This window comes from Salmo salar, chromosome 18 (genome assembly GCF_965601325.2).
Source record: "Salmo salar chromosome 18, fSalSal1, whole genome shotgun sequence".
NCBI classification, from domain to species: domain Eukaryota; kingdom Metazoa; phylum Chordata; class Actinopteri; order Salmoniformes; family Salmonidae; genus Salmo; species Salmo salar.
Genome location: NC_138308.1, coordinates 49,670,932 through 49,694,480, shown reverse-complemented (window position 1 = coordinate 49,694,480; position 23,549 = coordinate 49,670,932).

Genomic DNA, 23,549 nt, shown 5'->3' with positions numbered 1-23,549 from the left:
CTATACTACCCCCCACACTGGCTCTACACTACCCCCCACACTGGCTCTACACTACCCCCCACACCGGCTCTACACTACCCCACACTGGCTCTACACTACCCCCCACACTGGCTCTACACTACCCCACACACTGGCTCTACACTACCCCACACTGGCTCTACACTACCCAACACAATGGCTCTACACTACCCCCCACACTGGCTCTACACTACCCCACACACTGGCTCTAAACTACCCCCCACACTGGCCCTACACTACCCCACACACTGGCTCTACACTACCCCCCACACTGGCTCTACACTACCCCCCACACTGGCTCTACACTACCCCCACACTGGCTCTACACTTCCCCACACTGGCTCTACACTACCATACACACTGGCTCTACACTACCCCACAAACTGGATCTATATTACCCCACACACTGGCTCTACACTACCCCCCACACTGGCTCTACACTACCCCACACTGGCTCTACACTACCCCCCACACTGGCTCTACACTACCCCCCACACTGGCTCTACACTACCTCCCACACTGGCTCTACACTACCCCACAAACTGGCTCTACACTACCCCCCCACACTGGCTCTACACTACCCCCCCACACTGGCTCTACACTACCCCCCACACTGGCTCTACACTACCTCACACTGGCTCTACACTACCCCCCACACTGGCTCTACACTACCCCACACTGGCTTTACACTACCATACACACTGGCTCTACACTACCCCCCACACTGGCTCTACACTACCCCCCACACTGGCTCTACACTACCCCACACTGGCTCTACACTACCCCCCACACTGGCTCTACACTACCCCACACACTGGCTCTACATTACCCCACACTGGCTCTACACTACCCCACAAACTGGCTCTACACTACCCCCCACACTGGCTCTACACTACCCCACACACTGGCTCTACATTACCCCACACTGGCTCTACACTACCCCACACTGGCTCTACACTACCCCCACACTGGCTCTACACTACCCCACACTGGCTCTACACTACCATACACACTGGCTCTACACTACCCCACAAACTGGCTCTATACTACCCCCCACACTGGCTCTACACTACCCCCCACACTGGCTCTACACTACCCCCCACACCGGCTCTACACTACCCCACACTGGCTCTACACTACCCCCCACACTGGCTCTACACTACCCCCCACACTGGCTCTACACTACCCCACACACTGGCTCTACACTACCCCACACTGGCTCTACACTACCCAACACAATGGCTCTACACTACCCCCCACACTGGCTCTACACTACCCCACACACTGGCTCTAAACTACCCCCCACACTGGCCCTACACTACCCCAAACACTGGCTCTACACTACCCCACAAACTGGCTCTACACTACCCCCCACACTGGCTCTACATTACCCCCCACACTGGCTCTACACTACCCCACACACTGGCTCTACAATACCCCACACACTGGCTCTACACTACCACCCACACTGGCTCTACACTAACCCCCACACTGGCTCTACACTACCCCCCCACACTGGCTCTACACTACCCCCCCACACTGGCTCTACACTAACCCCACACTGGCTCTACACTACCCCCCACACTGGCTCTACACTACCCCACACTGCCTCTACACTACCCCCCACACTGGCTCTACACTACCCCACACTGGCTCTACACTACCATACACACTGGCTCTACACTACCCGCCACACTGGCTCTACACTACCCCACACACTGGCTCTACACTACCCCCCACACTGGAACGACACTACCCCATACACTGGCTCTACACTACCCCCCACACTGGCTCTACACTACCCCACACACTGGCTCTACACTACCCCACACACTGGCTCTACACTACCCCCCACACTGGCTCTACACTACCCCCCACACTGGCTCTACACTACCCCACACTGGCTCTACACTACCCCACACACTGGCTCTACACTACCCCACACTGGCTCTACACTACCCAACACTGGCTCTACACTACCCCACACACTGGCTCTACACTACCCCACACTGGCTCTACACTACCCCACACTGGCTCTACACTACCCCACACACTGGCTCTACACTACCCCCCACACTGGCTCTATACTACCCCACACTGGCTCTACACTACCCCCCACACTGGCTCTACACTACCCCCCACACTGGCTCTACACTACCCCCAACACTGGCTCTACACTACCCCCCACACTGGCTCTACACTACCCCCACAATGGCTCTACACTACCCCACACACTGGCTGTACACTACCCCACACACTGGCTCTACACTACCCCACACACCGGCTCTACACTACCCCCACACACCTGCTCTACACTACCCCCACACACCTGCTCTACACTACCCCCCACACTGGATCTACACTACCCCACACACTGGCTCTACATTACCCCCCACACTGGCTCTACACTACCCCACACACTGGCTCTACACTACCCCCCACACTGGCTCTACACTACGCCCCACATTCGCTCTACACTACCCCACACACTGGCTCTACACTACCCCCCACACTGGCTCTACACTACCCCACACTGGCTCTACACTACCCCCCATACTGGCTCTACACTACCCCCACACACTGGCTCTACACTACCCCACACACTGGCTCTACACTACCCCCCACACTGGCTCTACACTACCCGCCACACTGGCTCTACACTACCCCACACACCGGCTCTACACTACCCCCCACACTGGAAAGACACTACCCCATACACTGGCTCTACACTACCCCCCACACTGGCTCTACACTACCCCACACACTGGCTCTACACTACCCCCCACACTGGCTCTACACTACCCCACACTGGCTCTACACTACCCCCCATACTGGCTCTACACTACCCCCACACACTGGCTCTACACTACCCCACACACTGGCTCTACACTACCCCCCACACTGGCTCTACACTACCCGCCACACTGGCTCTACACTACCCCACACACCGGCTCTACACTACCCCCCACACTGGAAAGACACTACCCCATACACTGGCTCTACACTACCCCCCACACTGGCTCTACACTACCCCACACACTGGCTCTACACTACCCCAGACTGGCTCTACACTACCATACACACTGGCTCTACACTACCCCACAAACTGGCTCTACACTACCCCACACTGGCTCTACACTACCCCCCATACTGGCTCTACACTACCCCCACACACTGGCTCTACACTACCCCACACACTGGCTCTACACTACCCCCCACACTGGCTCTACACTACCCGCCACACTGGCTCTACACTACCCCACACACCGGCTCTACACTACCCCAGACTGGCTCTACACTACCATACACACTGGCTCTACACTACCCCCCACACTGGCTCTACACTACCCCACACTGGCTCTACACTACCCCCCATACTGGCTCTACACTACCCCCACACACTGGCTCTACACTACCCCACACTGGCTCTACACTACCCCACACTGGCTCTACACTACCCCCCACACTGGCTCTACACTTCCCCACACTGGCTCTACACTACCATACACACTGGCTCTACACTACCCCACAAACTGGATCTATATTACCCCACACACTGGCTCTACACTACCCCCCACACTGGCTCTACACTACCCCACACTGGCTCTACACTACCCCCCACACTGGCTCTACACTACCCCCCACACTGGCTCTACACTACCTCCCACACTGGCTCTACACTACCCCACAAACTGGCTCTACACTACCCCCCCACACTGGCTCTACACTACCCCCCCACACTGGCTCTACACTACCCCCCACACTGGCTCTACACTACCTCACACTGGCTCTACACTACCCCCCACACTGGCTCTACACTACCCCACACTGGCTTTACACTACCATACACACTGGCTCTACACTACCCCCCACACTGGCTCTACACTACCCCCCACACTGGCTCTACACTACCCCACACTGGCTCTACACTACCCCCCACACTGGCTCTACACTACCCCACACACTGGCTCTACATTACCCCACACTGGCTCTACACTACCCCACAAACTGGCTCTACACTACCCCCCACACTGGCTCTACACTACCCCACACACTGGCTCTACATTACCCCACACTGGCTCTACACTACCCCACACTGGCTCTACACTACCCCCACACTGGCTCTACACTACCCCACACTGGCTCTACACTACCATACACACTGGCTCTACACTACCCCACAAACTGGCTCTATACTACCCCCCACACTGGCTCTACACTTCCCCACACTGGCTCTACACTACCATACACACTGGCTCTACACTACCCCACAAACTGGATCTATATTACCCCACACACTGGCTCTACACTACCCCCCACACTGGCTCTACACTACCCCACACTGGCTCTACACTACCCCCCACACTGGCTCTACACTACCCCCCACACTGGCTCTACACTACCTCCCACACTGGCTCTACACTACCCCACAAACTGGCTCTACACTACCCCCCCACACTGGCTCTACACTACCCCCCCACACTGGCTCTACACTACCCCCCACACTGGCTCTACACTACCTCACACTGGCTCTACACTACCCCCCACACTGGCTCTACACTACCCCACACTGGCTTTACACTACCATACACACTGGCTCTACACTACCCCCCACACTGGCTCTACACTACCCCCCACACTGGCTCTACACTACCCCACACTGGCTCTACACTACCCCCCACACTGGCTCTACACTACCCCACACACTGGCTCTACATTACCCCCCACACTGGCTCTACACTACCCCCCACACTGGCTCTACACTACCCCCCACACTGGCTCTACACTACCCCCCACACTGGCTCTACACTACCCCCACACTGGCTCTACACTACCCCACACTGGCTCTACACTACCCCACACTGGCTCTACACTACCCCACACACTGGCTCTACACTACCCCACACTGGCTCTACACTACCCAACACTGGCTCTACACTACCCCACACACTGGCTCTACACTACCCCACACTGGCTCTACACTACCCCACACTGGCTCTACACTACCCCACACACTGGCTCTACACTACCCCCCACACTGGCTCTATACTACCCCACACTGGCTCTACACTACCCCCCACACTGGCTCTACACTACCCCCCACACTGGCTCTACACTACCCCCAACACTGGCTCTACACTACCCCCCACACTGGCTCTACACTACCCCCACAATGGCTCTACACTACCCCACACACTGGCTGTACACTACCCCACACACTGGCTCTACACTACCCCACACACCGGCTCTACACTACCCCCACACACCTGCTCTACACTACCCCCACACACCTGCTCTACACTACCCCCCACACTGGATCTACACTACCCCACACACTGGCTCTACATTACCCCCCACACTGGCTCTACACTACCCCACACACTGGCTCTACACTACCCCCCACACTGGCTCTACACTACGCCCCACATTCGCTCTACACTACCCCACACACTGGCTCTACACTACCCCCCACACTGGCTCTACACTACCCCACACTGGCTCTACACTACCCCCCATACTGGCTCTACACTACCCCCACACACTGGCTCTACACTACCCCACACACTGGCTCTACACTACCCCCCACACTGGCTCTACACTACCCGCCACACTGGCTCTACACTACCCCACACACCGGCTCTACACTACCCCCCACACTGGAAAGACACTACCCCACCACACTGGCTCTACACTACCCGCCACACTGGCTCTACACTACCCCACACACTGGCTCTACACTACCCCCCACACTGGAACGACACTACCCCATACACTGGCTCTACACTACCCCCCACACTGGCTCTACACTACCCCACACACTGGCTCTACACTACCCCAGACTGGCTCTACACTACCATACACACTGGCTCTACACTACCCCACAAACTGGCTCTACACTACCCCACACTGGCTCTACACTACCCCCCATACTGGCTCTACACTACCCCCACACACTGGCTCTACACTACCCCACACACTGGCTCTACACTACCCCCCACACTGGCTCTACACTACCCGCCACACTGGCTCTACACTACCCCACACACCGGCTCTACACTACCCCAGACTGGCTCTACACTACCATACACACTGGCTCTACACTACCCCCCACACTGGCTCTACACTACCCCACACTGGCTCTACACTACCCCCCATACTGGCTCTACACTACCCCCACACACTGGCTCTACACTACCCCACACTGGCTCTACACTACCCCACACTGGCTCTACACTACCCCCCACACTGGCTCTACACTTCCCCACACTGGCTCTACACTACCATACACACTGGCTCTACACTACCCCACAAACTGGATCTATATTACCCCACACACTGGCTCTACACTACCCCCCACACTGGCTCTACACTACCCCACACTGGCTCTACACTACCCCCCACACTGGCTCTACACTACCCCCCACACTGGCTCTACACTACCTCCCACACTGGCTCTACACTACCCCACAAACTGGCTCTACACTACCCCCCCACACTGGCTCTACACTACCCCCCCACACTGGCTCTACACTACCCCCCACACTGGCTCTACACTACCTCACACTGGCTCTACACTACCCCCCACACTGGCTCTACACTACCCCACACTGGCTTTACACTACCATACACACTGGCTCTACACTACCCCCCACACTGGCTCTACACTACCCCCCACACTGGCTCTACACTACCCCACACTGGCTCTACACTACCCCCCACACTGGCTCTACACTACCCCACACACTGGCTCTACATTACCCCACACTGGCTCTACACTACCCCACAAACTGGCTCTACACTACCCCCCACACTGGCTCTACACTACCCCACACACTGGCTCTACATTACCCCACACTGGCTCTACACTACCCCACACTGGCTCTACACTACCCCCACACTGGCTCTACACTACCCCACACTGGCTCTACACTACCATACACACTGGCTCTACACTACCCCACAAACTGGCTCTATACTACCCCCCACACTGGCTCTACACTTCCCCACACTGGCTCTACACTACCATACACACTGGCTCTACACTACCCCACAAACTGGATCTATATTACCCCACACACTGGCTCTACACTACCCCCCACACTGGCTCTACACTACCCCACACTGGCTCTACACTACCCCCCACACTGGCTCTACACTACCCCCCACACTGGCTCTACACTACCTCCCACACTGGCTCTACACTACCCCACAAACTGGCTCTACACTACCCCCCCACACTGGCTCTACACTACCCCCCCACACTGGCTCTACACTACCCCCCACACTGGCTCTACACTACCTCACACTGGCTCTACACTACCCCCCACACTGGCTCTACACTACCCCACACTGGCTTTACACTACCATACACACTGGCTCTACACTACCCCCCACACTGGCTCTACACTACCCCCCACACTGGCTCTACACTACCCCACACTGGCTCTACACTACCCCACACTGGCTCTACACTACCCCCCACACTGGCTCTACACTACCCCACACACTGGCTCTACATTACCCCACACTGGCTCTACACTACCCCACAAACTGGCTCTACACTACCCCCCACACTGGCTCTACACTACCCCACACACTGGCTCTACATTACCCCACACTGGCTCTACACTACCCCACACTGGCTCTACACTACCCCCACACTGGCTCTACACTACCCCACACTGGCTCTACACTACCATACACACTGGCTCTACACTACCCCACAAACTGGCTCTATACTACCCCACACTGGCTCTACACTACCCCCCACACTGGCTCTACACTACCCCCCACACTGGCTCTACACTACCCCCACACTGGCTCTACACTACCCCCCACACTGGCTCTACACTACCCCCCATACTGGCTCTACACTACCCCACACTGGCTCTACACTACCCCCCACACTCGCTCTACACTACCCCACACACTGGCTCTACATTACCCCCCACACTGGCTCTACACTACCCCCCACACTGGCTCTACACTACCCACCACACTGGCTGTATACTACCCCCCACGGCCACACTCCCCCCGGCTCTACACTACCCCACACGGCCACCTCCCCCCGGCTCTACACTACCCCACCCTGGCCACACACCCCCCTGGCTCTACACTACCCCACACTGGCTCTACACTACCCCACACACTGGCTCTACACTACCCCACACTGGCTCTACACTACCCCACACTGGCTCTACACTACCCCACACACTGGCTCTACACTACCCCCCACACTGGCTCTATACTACCCCACACTGGCTCTACACTACCCCCCACACTGGCTCTACACTACCCCCCACACTGGCTCTACACTACCCCCCACACTGGCTCTACACTACCCCAACAATGGCTCTACACTACCCCACACACTGGCTGTACACTACCCCACACACTGGCTCTACACTACCCCACACACCGGCTCTACACTACCCCCACACACCTGCTCTACACTACCCCCACACACCTGCTCTACACTACCCCCCACACTGGATCTACACTACCCCACACACTGGCTCTACATTACCCCCCACACTGGCTCTACACTACCCCACACACTGGCTCTACACTACCCCCCACACTGGCTCTACACTACGCCCCACATTGGCTCTACACTACCCCACACACTGGCTCTACACTACCCCCCACACTGGCTCTACACTACCCCACACTGGCTCTACACTACCCCCCATACTGGCTCTACACTACCCCCACACACTGGCTCTACACTACCCCACACACTGGCTCTACACTACCCCCCACACTGGCTCTACACTACCCGCCACACTGGCTCTACACTACCCCACACACCGGCTCTACACTACCCCCCACACTGGAAAGACACTACCCCATACACTGGCTCTACACTACCCCCCACACTGGCTCTACACTACCCCACACACTGGCTCTACACTACCCCAGACTGGCTCTACACTACCATACACACTGGCTCTACACTACCCCACAAACTGGCTCTATACTACCCCACACACTGGCTCTACACTACCCCCCACACTGGCTCTACACTACCCCACACTGGCTCTACACTACCCCCCACACTGGCTCTACACTACCCCCCACACTGGCTCTACACTACCCCCCACACTGGCTCTACACTACCCCCCACACTGGCTCTACACTACCCCCCACACTGGCTCTACACTACCCCCCACACTGGCTCTACACTACCCCCCACACTGGCTCTACACTACCCCCACACTGGCTCTACACTTCCCCACACTGGCTCTACACTACCATACACACTGGCTCTACACTACCCCACAAACTGGATCTATATTACCCCACACACTGGCTCTACACTACCCCCCACACTGGCTCTACACTACCCCACACTGGCTCTACACTACCCCCCACACTGGCTCTACACTACCCCCCACACTGGCTCTACACTACCTCCCACACTGGCTCTACACTACCCCACAAACTGGCTCTACACTACCCCCCCACACTGGCTCTACACTACCCCCCCACACTGGCTCTACACTACCCCCCACACTGGCTCTACACTACCTCACACTGGCTCTACACTACCCCCCACACTGGCTCTACACTACCCCACACTGGCTTTACACTACCATACACACTGGCTCTACACTACCCCCCACACTGGCTCTACACTACCCCCCACACTGGCTCTACACTACCCCACACTGGCTCTACACTACCCCCCACACTGGCTCTACACTACCCCACACACTGGCTCTACATTACCCCACACTGGCTCTACACTACCCCACAAACTGGCTCTACACTACCCCCCACACTGGCTCTACACTACCCCACACACTGGCTCTACACTACCCCCCACACCGGCTCTACACTACCCCACACTGGCTCTACACTACCCCCCACACTGGCTCTACACTACCCCCCACACTGGCTCTACACTACCCCACACACTGGCTCTACACTACCCCACACTGGCTCTACACTACCCAACACAATGGCTCTACACTACCCCCCACACTGGCTCTACACTACCCCACACACTGGCTCTAAACTACCCCCCACACTGGCCCTACACTACCCCAAACACTGGCTCTACACTACCCCACAAACTGGCTCTACACTACCCCCCACACTGGCTCTACACTACCCCCCACACTGGCTCTACACTACCCCACACACTGGCTCTACAATACCCCACACACTGGCTCTACACTACCACCCACACTGGCTCTACACTAACCCCCACACTGGCTCTACACTACCCCCCCACACTGGCTCTACACTACCCCCCCACACTGGCTCTACACTACCCCCCCCACACTGGCTCTACACTAACCCCACACTGGCTCTACACTACCCCCCACACTGGCTCTACACTACCCCACACTGCCTCTACACTACCCCCCACACTGGCTCTACACTACCCCACACTGGCTCTACACTACCATACACACTGGCTCTACACTACCCGCCACACTGGCTCTACACTACCCCACACACTGGCTCTACACTACCCCCCACACTGGAACGACACTACCCCATACACTGGCTCTACACTACCCCCCACACTGGCTCTAGACTACCCCACACACTGGCTCTACACTACCCCACACACTGGCTCTACACTACCCCCCACACTGGCTCTACACTACCCCCCACACTGGCTCTACACTACCCCCACACTGGCTCTACACTACCCCCCACACTGGCTCTACACTACCCCCCATACTGGCTCTACACTACCCCACACTGGCTCTACACTACCCCCCACACTCGCTCTACACTACCCCACACACTGGCTCTACATTACCCCCCACACTGGCTCTACACTACCCCCCACACTGGCTCTACACTACCCACCACACTGGCTGTATACTACCCCCCACACTGGCTCTACACTACCCCACACACTGGCTCTACACTACCCCACACTGGCTCTACACTACCCCACACTGGCTCTACACTACCCCACACACTGGCTCTACACTACCCCACACTGGCTCTACACTACCCCACACTGGCTCTACACTACCCCACACACTGGCTCTACACTACCCCACACTGGCTCTACACTACCCCACACTGGCTCTACACTACCCCACACACTGGCTCTACACTACCCCCCACACTGGCTCTATACTACCCCACACTGGCTCTACACTACCCCCCACACTGGCTCTACACTACCCCCCACACTGGCTCTACACTACCCCCCACACTGGCTCTACACTACCCCCCACACTGGCTCTACACTACCCCCACAATGGCTCTACACTACCCCACACACTGGCTGTACACTACCCCACACACTGGCTCTACACTACCCCACACACCGGCTCTACACTACCCCCACACACCTGCTCTACACTACCCCCACACACCTGCTCTACACTACCCCCCACACTGGATCTACACTACCCCACACACTGGCTCTACATTACCCCCCACACTGGCTCTACACTACCCCACACACTGGCTCTACACTACCCCCCACACTGGCTCTACACTACGCCCCACATTGGCTCTACACTACCCCACACACTGGCTCTACACTACCCCCCACACTGGCTCTACACTACCCCACACTGGCTCTACACTACCCCCCATACTGGCTCTACACTACCCCCACACACTGGCTCTACACTACCCCCCACACTGGCTCTACACTACCCGCCACACTGGCTCTACACTACCCCACACACCGGCTCTACACTACCCCCCACACTGGAAAGACACTACCCCATACACTGGCTCTACACTACCCCCCACACTGGCTCTACACTACCCCACACACTGGCTCTACACTACCCCAGACTGGCTCTACACTACCATACACACTGGCTCTACACTACCCCACAAACTGGCTCTACACTACCCCACACTGGCTCTACACTACCCCCCATACTGGCTCTACACTACCCCCACACACTGGCTCTACACTACCCCACACACTGGCTCTACACTACCCCCCACACTGGCTCTACACTACCCGCCACACTGGCTCTACACTACCCCACACACCGGCTCTACACTACCCCAGACTGGCTCTACACTACCATACACACTGGCTCTACACTACCCCCCACACTGGCTCTACACTACCCCACACTGGCTCTACACTACCCCCCATACTGGCTCTACACTACCCCCACACACTGGCTCTACACTACCCCACACACTGGCTCTACACTACCCCCCACACTGGCTCTACACTACCCGCCACACTGGCTCTACACTACCCCACACACCGGCTCTACACTACCCCCCACACTGGCTCTACACTACCCCCCACACTGGCTCTACACTACCCCACACACTGGCTCTACACTACCCCAGACTGGCTCTACACTACCATACACACTGGCTCTACACTACCCCACAAACTGGCTCTATACTACCCCACACACTGGCTCTACACTACCCTCCACACTGGCTCTACACTACCCCACACTGGCTCTACACTACCCCCCACACTGGCTCTACACTACCCCCCACACTGGCTCTACACTACCCCCCACACTGGCTCTACACTACCCCCCACACTGGCTCTACACTACCCCCACCGGCCACACTCCCCCCGGCTCTACACTACCCCACACACTGGCTCTACACTACCCCACACACTGGCTCTACACTACCCCACACACCGGCTCTACACTACCCCACACACCGGCTCTACACTACCCCCACACACCTGCTCTACACTACCCCCACACACCTGCTCTACACTACCCCCCACACTGGATCTACACTACCCCACACACTGGCTCTACATTACCCCCCACACTGGCTCTACACTACCCCACACACTGGCTCTACACTACCCCCCACACTGGCTCTACACTACGCCCCACATTGGCTCTACACTACCCCACACACTGGCTCTACACTACCCCCCACACTGGCTCTACACTACTCCACACTGGCTCTACACTACCCCCCATACTGGCTCTACACTACCCCCACACACTGGCTCTACACTACCCCACACACTGGCTCTACACTACCCCCCACACTGGCTCTACACTACCCGCCACACTGGCTCTACACTACCCCACACACCGGCTCTACACTACCCCCCACACTGGAAAGACACTACCCCATACACTGGCTCTACACTACCCCCCACACTGGCTCTACACTACCCCAAACACTGGCTCTACACTACCCCACACACTGGCTCTACACTACCCCCCACACTGGCTCTACACTACCCCCCACACTGGCTCTACACTACCCCCCACACTGGCTCTACACTACCCCACACACTGGCTCTACACTACCCCCCACACTGTCTCTACACTACCCCACACACTGGCTCTACACTACCCCCCACACTGGCTCTACACTACCCCACACTGGCTCTACACTACCCCCCACACTGGCTCTACACTACCCCACACTGGCTCTACACTACCCCCCACACTGGCTCTACACTACCCCACACACTGGCTCTACACTACCCCCACACTGGCTCTACACTACCCCCCACACTGGCTCTACACTACCCACCACACTGGCTCTACACTACCCCACACTGTCTCTACACTACCCCACACACTGGCTCTACACTACCCCCCACACTGGCTCTACACTACCCCCCCACACTGGCTCTACACTACCCCAAACACTGGCTCTACACTACCCCACACACTGGCTCTACACTACCCCCCACACTGGCTCTACACTACCCCCCACACTGGCTCTACACTACCCCCCACACTGGCTCTAAACTACCCCACACACTGGCTCTAAACTACCCCCCACACTGGCCCTACACTACCCCAAACACTGGCTCTACACTACCCCACAAACTGGCTCTACACTACCCCCCACACTGGCTCTACACTACCCCCCACACTGGCTCTACACTACCCCACACACTGGCTCTACAATACCCCACACACTGGCTCTACACTACCACCCACACTGGCTCTACACTAACCCCCACACTGGCTCTACACTACCCCCCCACACTGGCTCTACACTACCCCCCCACACTGGCTCTACACTACCCCCCCACACTGGCTCTACACTAACCCCACACTGGCTCTACACTACCCCCCACACTGGCTCTACACTACCCCACACTGCCTCTACACTACCCCCCACACTGGCTCTACACTACCCCACACTGGCTCTACACTACCATACACACTGGCTCTACACTACCCGCCACACTGGCTCTACACTACCCCACACACTGGCTCTACACTACCCCCCACACTGGAACGACACTACCCCATACACTGGCTCTACACTACCCCCCACACTGGCTCTAGACTACCCCACACACTGGCTCTACACTACCCCACACACTGGCTCTACACTACCCCCCACACTGGCTCTACACTACCCCCCACACTGGCTCTACACTACCCCCACACTGGCTCTACACTACCCCCCACACTGGCTCTACACTACCCCCCATACTGGCTCTACACTACCCCACACTGGCTCTACACTACCCCCCACACTCGCTCTACACTACCCCACACACTGGCTCTACATTACCCCCCACACTGGCTCTACACTACCCCCCACACTGGCTCTACACTACCCACCACACTGGCTGTATACTACCCCCCACACTGGCTCTACACTACCCCACACACTGGCTCTACACTACCCCACACTGGCTCTACACTACCCCACACTGGCTCTACACTACCCCACACACTGGCTCTACACTACCCCACACTGGCTCTACACTACCCCACACTGGCTCTACACTACCCCACACACTGGCTCTACACTACCCCACACTGGCTCTACACTACCCCACACTGGCTCTACACTACCCCACACACTGGCTCTACACTACCCCCCACACTGGCTCTATACTACCCCACACTGGCTCTACACTACCCCCCACACTGGCTCTACACTACCCCCCACACTGGCTCTACACTACCCCCCACACTGGCTCTACACTACCCCCCACACTGGCTCTACACTACCCCCACAATGGCTCTACACTACCCCACACACTGGCTGTACACTACCCCACACACTGGCTCTACACTACCCCACACACCGGCTCTACACTACCCCCACACACCTGCTCTACACTACCCCCACACACCTGCTCTACACTACCCCCCACACTGGATCTACACTACCCCACACACTGGCTCTACATTACCCCCCACACTGGCTCTACACTACCCCACACACTGGCTCTACACTACCCCCCACACTGGCTCTACACTACGCCCCACATTGGCTCTACACTACCCCACACACTGGCTCTACACTACCCCCCACACTGGCTCTACACTACCCCACACTGGCTCTACACTACCCCCCATACTGGCTCTACACTACCCCCACACACTGGCTCTACACTACCCCCCACACTGGCTCTACACTACCCGCCACACTGGCTCTACACTACCCCACACACCGGCTCTACACTACCCCCCACACTGGAAAGACACTACCCCATACACTGGCTCTACACTACCCCCCACACTGGCTCTACACTACCCCACACACTGGCTCTACACTACCCCAGACTGGCTCTACACTACCATACACACTGGCTCTACACTACCCCACAAACTGGCTCTACACTACCCCACACTGGCTCTACACTACCCCCCATACTGGCTCTACACTACCCCCACACACTGGCTCTACACTACCCCACACACTGGCTCTACACTACCCCCCACACTGGCTCTACACTACCCGCCACACTGGCTCTACACTACCCCACACACCGGCTCTACACTACCCCAGACTGGCTCTACACTACCATACACACTGGCTCTACACTACCCCCCACACTGGCTCTACACTACCCCACACTGGCTCTACACTACCCCCCATACTGGCTCTACACTACCCCCACACACTGGCTCTACACTACCCCACACACTGGCTCTACACTACCCCCCACACTGGCTCTACACTACCCGCCACACTGGCTCTACACTACCCCACACACCGGCTCTACACTACCCCCCACACTGGCTCTACACTACCCCCCACACTGGCTCTACACTACCCCACACACTGGCTCTACACTACCCCAGACTGGCTCTACACTACCATACACACTGGCTCTACACTACCCCACAAACTGGCTCTATACTACCCCACACACTGGCTCTACACTACCCTCCACACTGGCTCTACACTACCCCACACTGGCTCTACACTACCCCCCACACTGGCTCTACACTACCCCCCACACTGGCTCTACACTACCCCCCACACTGGCTCTACACTACCCCCCACACTGGCTCTACACTACCCCACACACTGGCTCTACACTACCCCCACACTGGCTCTACACTACCCCCCACACTGGCTCTACACTACCCACCACACTGGCTCTACACTACCCCACACTGTCTCTACACTACCCCACACACTGGCTCTACACTACCCCCCACACTGGCTCTACACTACCCCCCCACACTGGCTCTACACTACCCCAAACACTGGCTCTACACTACCCCACACACTGGCTCTACACTACCCCCCACACTGGCTCTACACTACCCCCCACACTGGCTCTACACTACCCCCCACACTGGCTCTAAACTACCCCACACACTGGCTCTAAACTACCCCCCACACTGGCCCTACACTACCCCAAACACTGGCTCTACACTACCCCACAAACTGGCTCTACACTACCCCCCACACTGGCTCTACACTACCCCCCACACTGGCTCTACACTACCCCACACACTGGCTCTACAATACCCCACACACTGGCTCTACACTACCACCCACACTGGCTCTACACTAACCCCCACACTGGCTCTACACTACCCCCCCACACTGGCTCTACACTACCCCCCCACACTGGCTCTACACTACCCCCCCCACACTGGCTCTACACTAACCCCACACTGGCTCTACACTACCCCCCACACTGGCTCTACACTACCCCACACTGCCTCTACACTACCCCCCACACTGGCTCTACACTACCCCACACTGGCTCTACACTACCATACACACTGGCTCTACACTACCCGCCACACTGGCTCTACACTACCCCACACACTGGCTCTACACTACCCCCCACACTGGAACGACACTACCCCATACACTGGCTCTACACTACCCCCCACACTGGCTCTAGACTACCCCACACACTGGCTCTACACTACCCCACACACTGGCTCTACACTACCCCCCACACTGGCTCTACACTACCCCCCACACTGGCTCTACACTACCCCCACACTGGCTCTACACTACCCCCCACACTGGCTCTACACTACCCCCCATACTGGCTCTACACTACCCCACACTGGCTCTACACTACCCCCCACACTCGCTCTACACTACCCCACACACTGGCTCTACATTACCCCCCACACTGGCTCTACACTACCCCCCACACTGGCTCTACACTACCCACCACACTGGCTGTATACTACCCCCCACACTGGCTCTACACTACCCCACACACTGGCTCTACACTACCCCACACTGGCTCTACACTACCCCACACTGGCTCTACACTACCCCACACACTGGCTCTACACTACCCCACACTGGCTCTACACTACCCCACACTGGCTCTACACTACCCCACACACTGGCTCTACACTACCCCACACTGGCTCTACACTACCCCACACTGGCTCTACACTACCCCACACACTGGCTCTACACTACCCCCCACACTGGCTCTATACTACCCCACACTGGCTCTACACTACCCCCCACACTGGCTCTACACTACCCCCCACACTGGCTCTACACTACCCCCCACACTGGCTCTACACTACCCCCCACACTGGCTCTACACTACCCCCACAATGGCTCTACACTACCCCACACACTGGCTGTACACTACCCCACACACTGGCTCTACACTACCCCACACACCGGCTCTACACTACCCCCACACACCTGCTCTACACTACCCCCACACACCTGCTCTACACTACCCCCCACACTGGATCTACACTACCCCACACACTGGCTCTACATTACCCCCCACACTGGCTCTACACTACCCCACACACTGGCTCTACACTACCCCCCACACTGGCTCTACACTACGCCCCACATTGGCTCTACACTACCCCACACACTGGCTCTACACTACCCCCCACACTGGCTCTACACTACCCCACACTGGCTCTACACTACCCCCCATACTGGCTCTACACTACCCCCACACACTGGCTCTACACTACCCCCCACACTGGCTCTACACTACCCGCCACACTGGCTCTACACTACCCCACACACCGGCTCTACACTACCCCCCACACTGGAAAGACACTACCCCATACACTGGCTCTACACTACCCCCCACACTGGCTCTACACTACCCCACACACTGGCTCTACACTACCCCAGACTGGCTCTACACTACCATACACACTGGCTCTACACTACCCCACAAACTGGCTCTACACTACCCCACACTGGCTCTACACTACCCCCCATACTGGCTCTACACTACCCCCACACACTGGCTCTACACTACCCCACACACTGGCTCTACACTACCCCCCACACTGGCTCTACACTACCCGCCACACTGGCTCTACACTACCCCACACACCGGCTCTACACTACCCCAGACTGGCTCTACACTACCATACACACTGGCTCTACACTACCCCCCACACTGGCTCTACACTACCCCACACTGGCTCTACACTACCCCCCATACTGGCTCTACACTACCCCCACACACTGGCTCTACACTACCCCACACACTGGCTCTACACTACCCCCCACACTGGCTCTACACTACCCGCCACACTGGCTCTACACTACCCCACACACCGGCTCTACACTACCCCCCACACTGGCTCTACACTACCCCCCACACTGGCTCTACACTACCCCACACACTGGCTCTACACTACCCCAGACTGGCTCTACACTACCATACACACTGGCTCTACACTACCCCACAAACTGGCTCTATACTACCCCACACACTGGCTCTACACTACCCTCCACACTGGCTCTACACTACCCCACACTGGCTCTACACTACCCCCCACACTGGCTCTACACTACCCCCCACACTGGCTCTACACTACCCCCCACACTGGCTCTACACTACCCCCCACACTGGCTCTACACTACCCCCCACACTGGCTCTACACTACCCCACACACTGGCTCTACACTACCCCACACACTGGCTCTACACTACCCCACACACTGGCTCTACACTACCCCACACACCGGCTCTACACTACCCCACACACCGGCTCTACACTACCCCCACACACCTGCTCTACACTACCCCCACACACCTGCTCTACACTACCCCCCACACTGGATCTACACTACCCCACACACTGGCTCTACATTACCCCCCACACTGGCTCTACACTACCCCACACACTGGCTCTACACTACCCCCCACACTGGCTCTACACTACGCCCCACATTGGCTCTACACTACCCCACACACTGGCTCTACACTACCCCCCACACTGGCTCTACACTACTCCACACTGGCTCTACACTACCCCCCATACTGGCTCTACACTACCCCCACACACTGGCTCTACACTACCCCACACACTGGCTCTACACTACCCCCCACACTGGCTCTACACTACCCGCCACACTGGCTCTACACTACCCCACACACCGGCTCTACACTACCCCCCACACTGGAAAGACACTACCCCATACACTGGCTCTACACTACCCCCCACACTGGCTCTACACTACCCCAAACACTGGCTCTACACTACCCCACACACTGGCTCTACACTACCCCCCACACTGGCTCTACACTACCCCCCACACTGGCTCTACACTACCCCCCACACTGGCTCTACACTACCCCACACACTGGCTCTACACTACCCCCCACACTGTCTCTACACTACCCCACACACTGGCTCTACACTACCCCCCACACTGGCTCTACACTACCCCACACTGGCTCTACACTACCCCCCACACTGGCTCTACACTACCCCACACTGGCTCTACACTACCCCCCACACTGGCTCTACACTACCCCACACACTGGCTCTACACTACCCCCACACTGGCTCTACACTACCCCCCACACTGGCTCTACACTACCCACCACACTGGCTCTACACTACCCCACACTGTCTCTACACTACCCCACACACTGGCTCTACACTACCCCCCACACTGGCTCTACACTACCCCCCCACACTGGCTCTACACTACCCCAAACACTGGCTCTACACTACCCCACACACTGGCTCTACACTACCCCCCACACTGGCTCTACACTACCCCCCACACTGGCTCTACACTACCCCCCACACTGGCTCTACACTACCCCACACACTGGCTCTACACTACCCCCCACACTGTCTCTACACTACCCCACACACTGGCTCTACACTACCCCCCACACTGGCTCTACACTACCCCACACTGGCTCTACACTACCCCCCACACTGGCTCTACACTACCCCACACTGGCTCTACACTACCCCCCACACTGGCTCTACACTACCCCACACACTGGCTCTACACTACCCCCACACTGGCTCTACACTACCCCCCACACTGGCTCTACACTACCCACCACACTGGCTCTACACTACCCCACACTGTCTCTACACTACCCCACACACTGGCTCTACACTACCCCCCACACTGGCTCTACACTACCCCCCCACACTGGCTCTACACTACCCCCCACACTGGCTCTACACTACCCCACACACTGGCTCTACACTACCCCCCACACTGGCTCTACACTACCCACCACACTGGCTCTACACTACCCCACACACTGGCTCTACACTACCCCCCACACTGGCTCTACACTACCCCACACACTGGCTCTACACTACCCCACACTGGCTCTACACTACCCCACACTGGCTCTACACTACCCCACAAACTGGCTCTACACTACCCCCCCACACTGGCTTTACACTACCCCCCCACACTGGCTCTACACTACCCCCCACACTGGCTCTACACTACCCCACACACTGGCTCTACACTACCCCACACTGGCTCTACACTACCCCACACTGGCTCTACACTACCCCCCACACTGGCTCTACACTTCCCCACACTGGCTCTACACTACCATACACACTGGCTCTACACTACCCCACAAACTGGATCTATATTACCCCACACACTGGCTCTACACTACCCCCCACACTGGCTCTACACTACCCCACACTGGCTCTACACTACCCCCCACACTGGCTCTACACTACCCCCCACACTGGCTCTACACTACCTCCCACACTGGCTCTACACTACCCCACAAACTGGCTCTACACTACCCCCCCACACTGGCTCTACACTACCCCCCCACACTGGCTCTACACTACCCCCCACACTGGCTCTACACTACCTCACACTGGCTCTACACTACCCCCCACACTGGCTCTACACTACCCCACACTGGCTTTACACTACCATACACACTGGCTCTACACTACCCCCCACACTGGCTCTACACTACCCCCCACACTGGCTCTACACTACCCCACACTGGCTCTACACTACCCCACACTGGCTCTACACTACCCCCCACACTGGCTCTACACTACCCCACACACTGGCTCTACATTACCCCACACTGGCTCTACACTACCCCACACTGGCTCTACACTACCCCCACACTGGCTCTACACTACCCCACAAACTGGCTCTACACTACCCCCCACACTGGCTCTACACTACCCCACACACTGGCTCTACATTACCCCACACTGGCTCTACACTACCCCACACTGGCTCTACACTACCCCCACACTGGCTCTACACTACCCCACACTGGCTCTACACTACCATACACACTGGCTCTACACTACCCCACAAACTGGCTCTATACTACCCCCCACACTGGCTCTACACTACCCCCCACACTGGCTCTACACTACCCCCCACACCGGCTCTACACTACCCCACACTGGCTCTACACTACCCCCCACACTGGCTCTACACTACCCCACACACTGGCTCTACACTACCCCACACTGGCTCTACACTACCCAACACAATGGCTCTACACTACCCCCCACACTGGCTCTACACTACCCCACACACTGGCTCTAAACTACCCCCCACACTGGCCCTACACTACCCCAAACACTGGCTCTACACTACCCCACAAACTGGCTCTACACTACCCCCCACACTGGCTCTACACTACCCCCCACACTGGCTCTACACTACCCCACACACTGGCTCTACAATACCCCACACACTGGCTCTACACTACCCCCCACACTGGCTCTACACTAACCCCCACACTGGCTCTACACTACCCCCCCACACTGGCTCTACACTACCCCCCCACACTGGCTCTACACTAACCCCACACTGGCTCTACACTACCCCCCACACTGGCTCTACACTACCCCACACTGCCTCTACACTACCCCCCACACTGGCTCTACACTACCCCACACTGGCTCTACACTACCATACACACTGGCTCTACACTACCCGCCACACTGGCTCTACACTACCCCACACACTGGCTCTACACTACCCCCCACACTGGAACGACACTACCCCATACACTGGCTCTACACTACCCCCCACACTGGCTCTACACTACCCCACACACTGGCTCTACACTACCCCACACACTGGCTCTACACTACCCCCCACACTGGCTCTACACTACCCCCCACACTGGCTCTACACTACCCCCACACTGGCTCTACACTACCCCCCACACTGGCTCTACACTACCCCCCATACTGGCTCTACACTACCCCACACTGGCTCTACACTACCCCCCACACTCGCTCTACACTACCCCACACACTGGCTCTACATTACCCCCCACACTGGCTCTACACTACCCCCCACACTGGCTCTACACTACCCACCACACTGGCTGTATATTACCCCCCACACTGGCTCTACACTACCCCACACACTGGCTCTACACTACCCCACACTGGCTCTACACTACCCCACACTGGCTCTACACTACCCCACACACTGGCTCTACACTACCCCCCACACTGGCTCTACACTACCCCACACTGTCTCTACACTACCCCACACACTGGCTCTACACTACCCCCCACACTGGCTCTACACTACCCCCCACACTGGCTCTACACTACCCCACACACTGGCTCTACACTACCCCCCACACTGGCTCTACACTACCCGCCACACTGGCTCTACACTACCCCACACACCGGCTCTACACTACCCCCCACACTGGAAAGACACTACCCCATACACTGGCTCTACACTACCCCCCACACTGGCTCTACACTACCCCAAACACTGGCTCTACACTACCCCACACACTGGCTCTACACTACCCCCCACACTGGCTCTACACTACCCCCCACACTGGCTCTACACTACCCCCCACACTGGCTCTACACTACCCCACACACTGGCTCTACACTACCCCCCACACTGTCTCTACACTACCCCACACACTGGCTCTACACTACCCCCCACACTGGCTCTACACTACCCCACACTGGCTCTACACTACCCCCCACACTGGCTCTACACTACCCCACACTGGCTCTACACTACCCCCCACACTGGCTCTACACTACCCCACACACTGGCTCTACACTACCCCCACACTGGCTCTACACTACCCCCCAC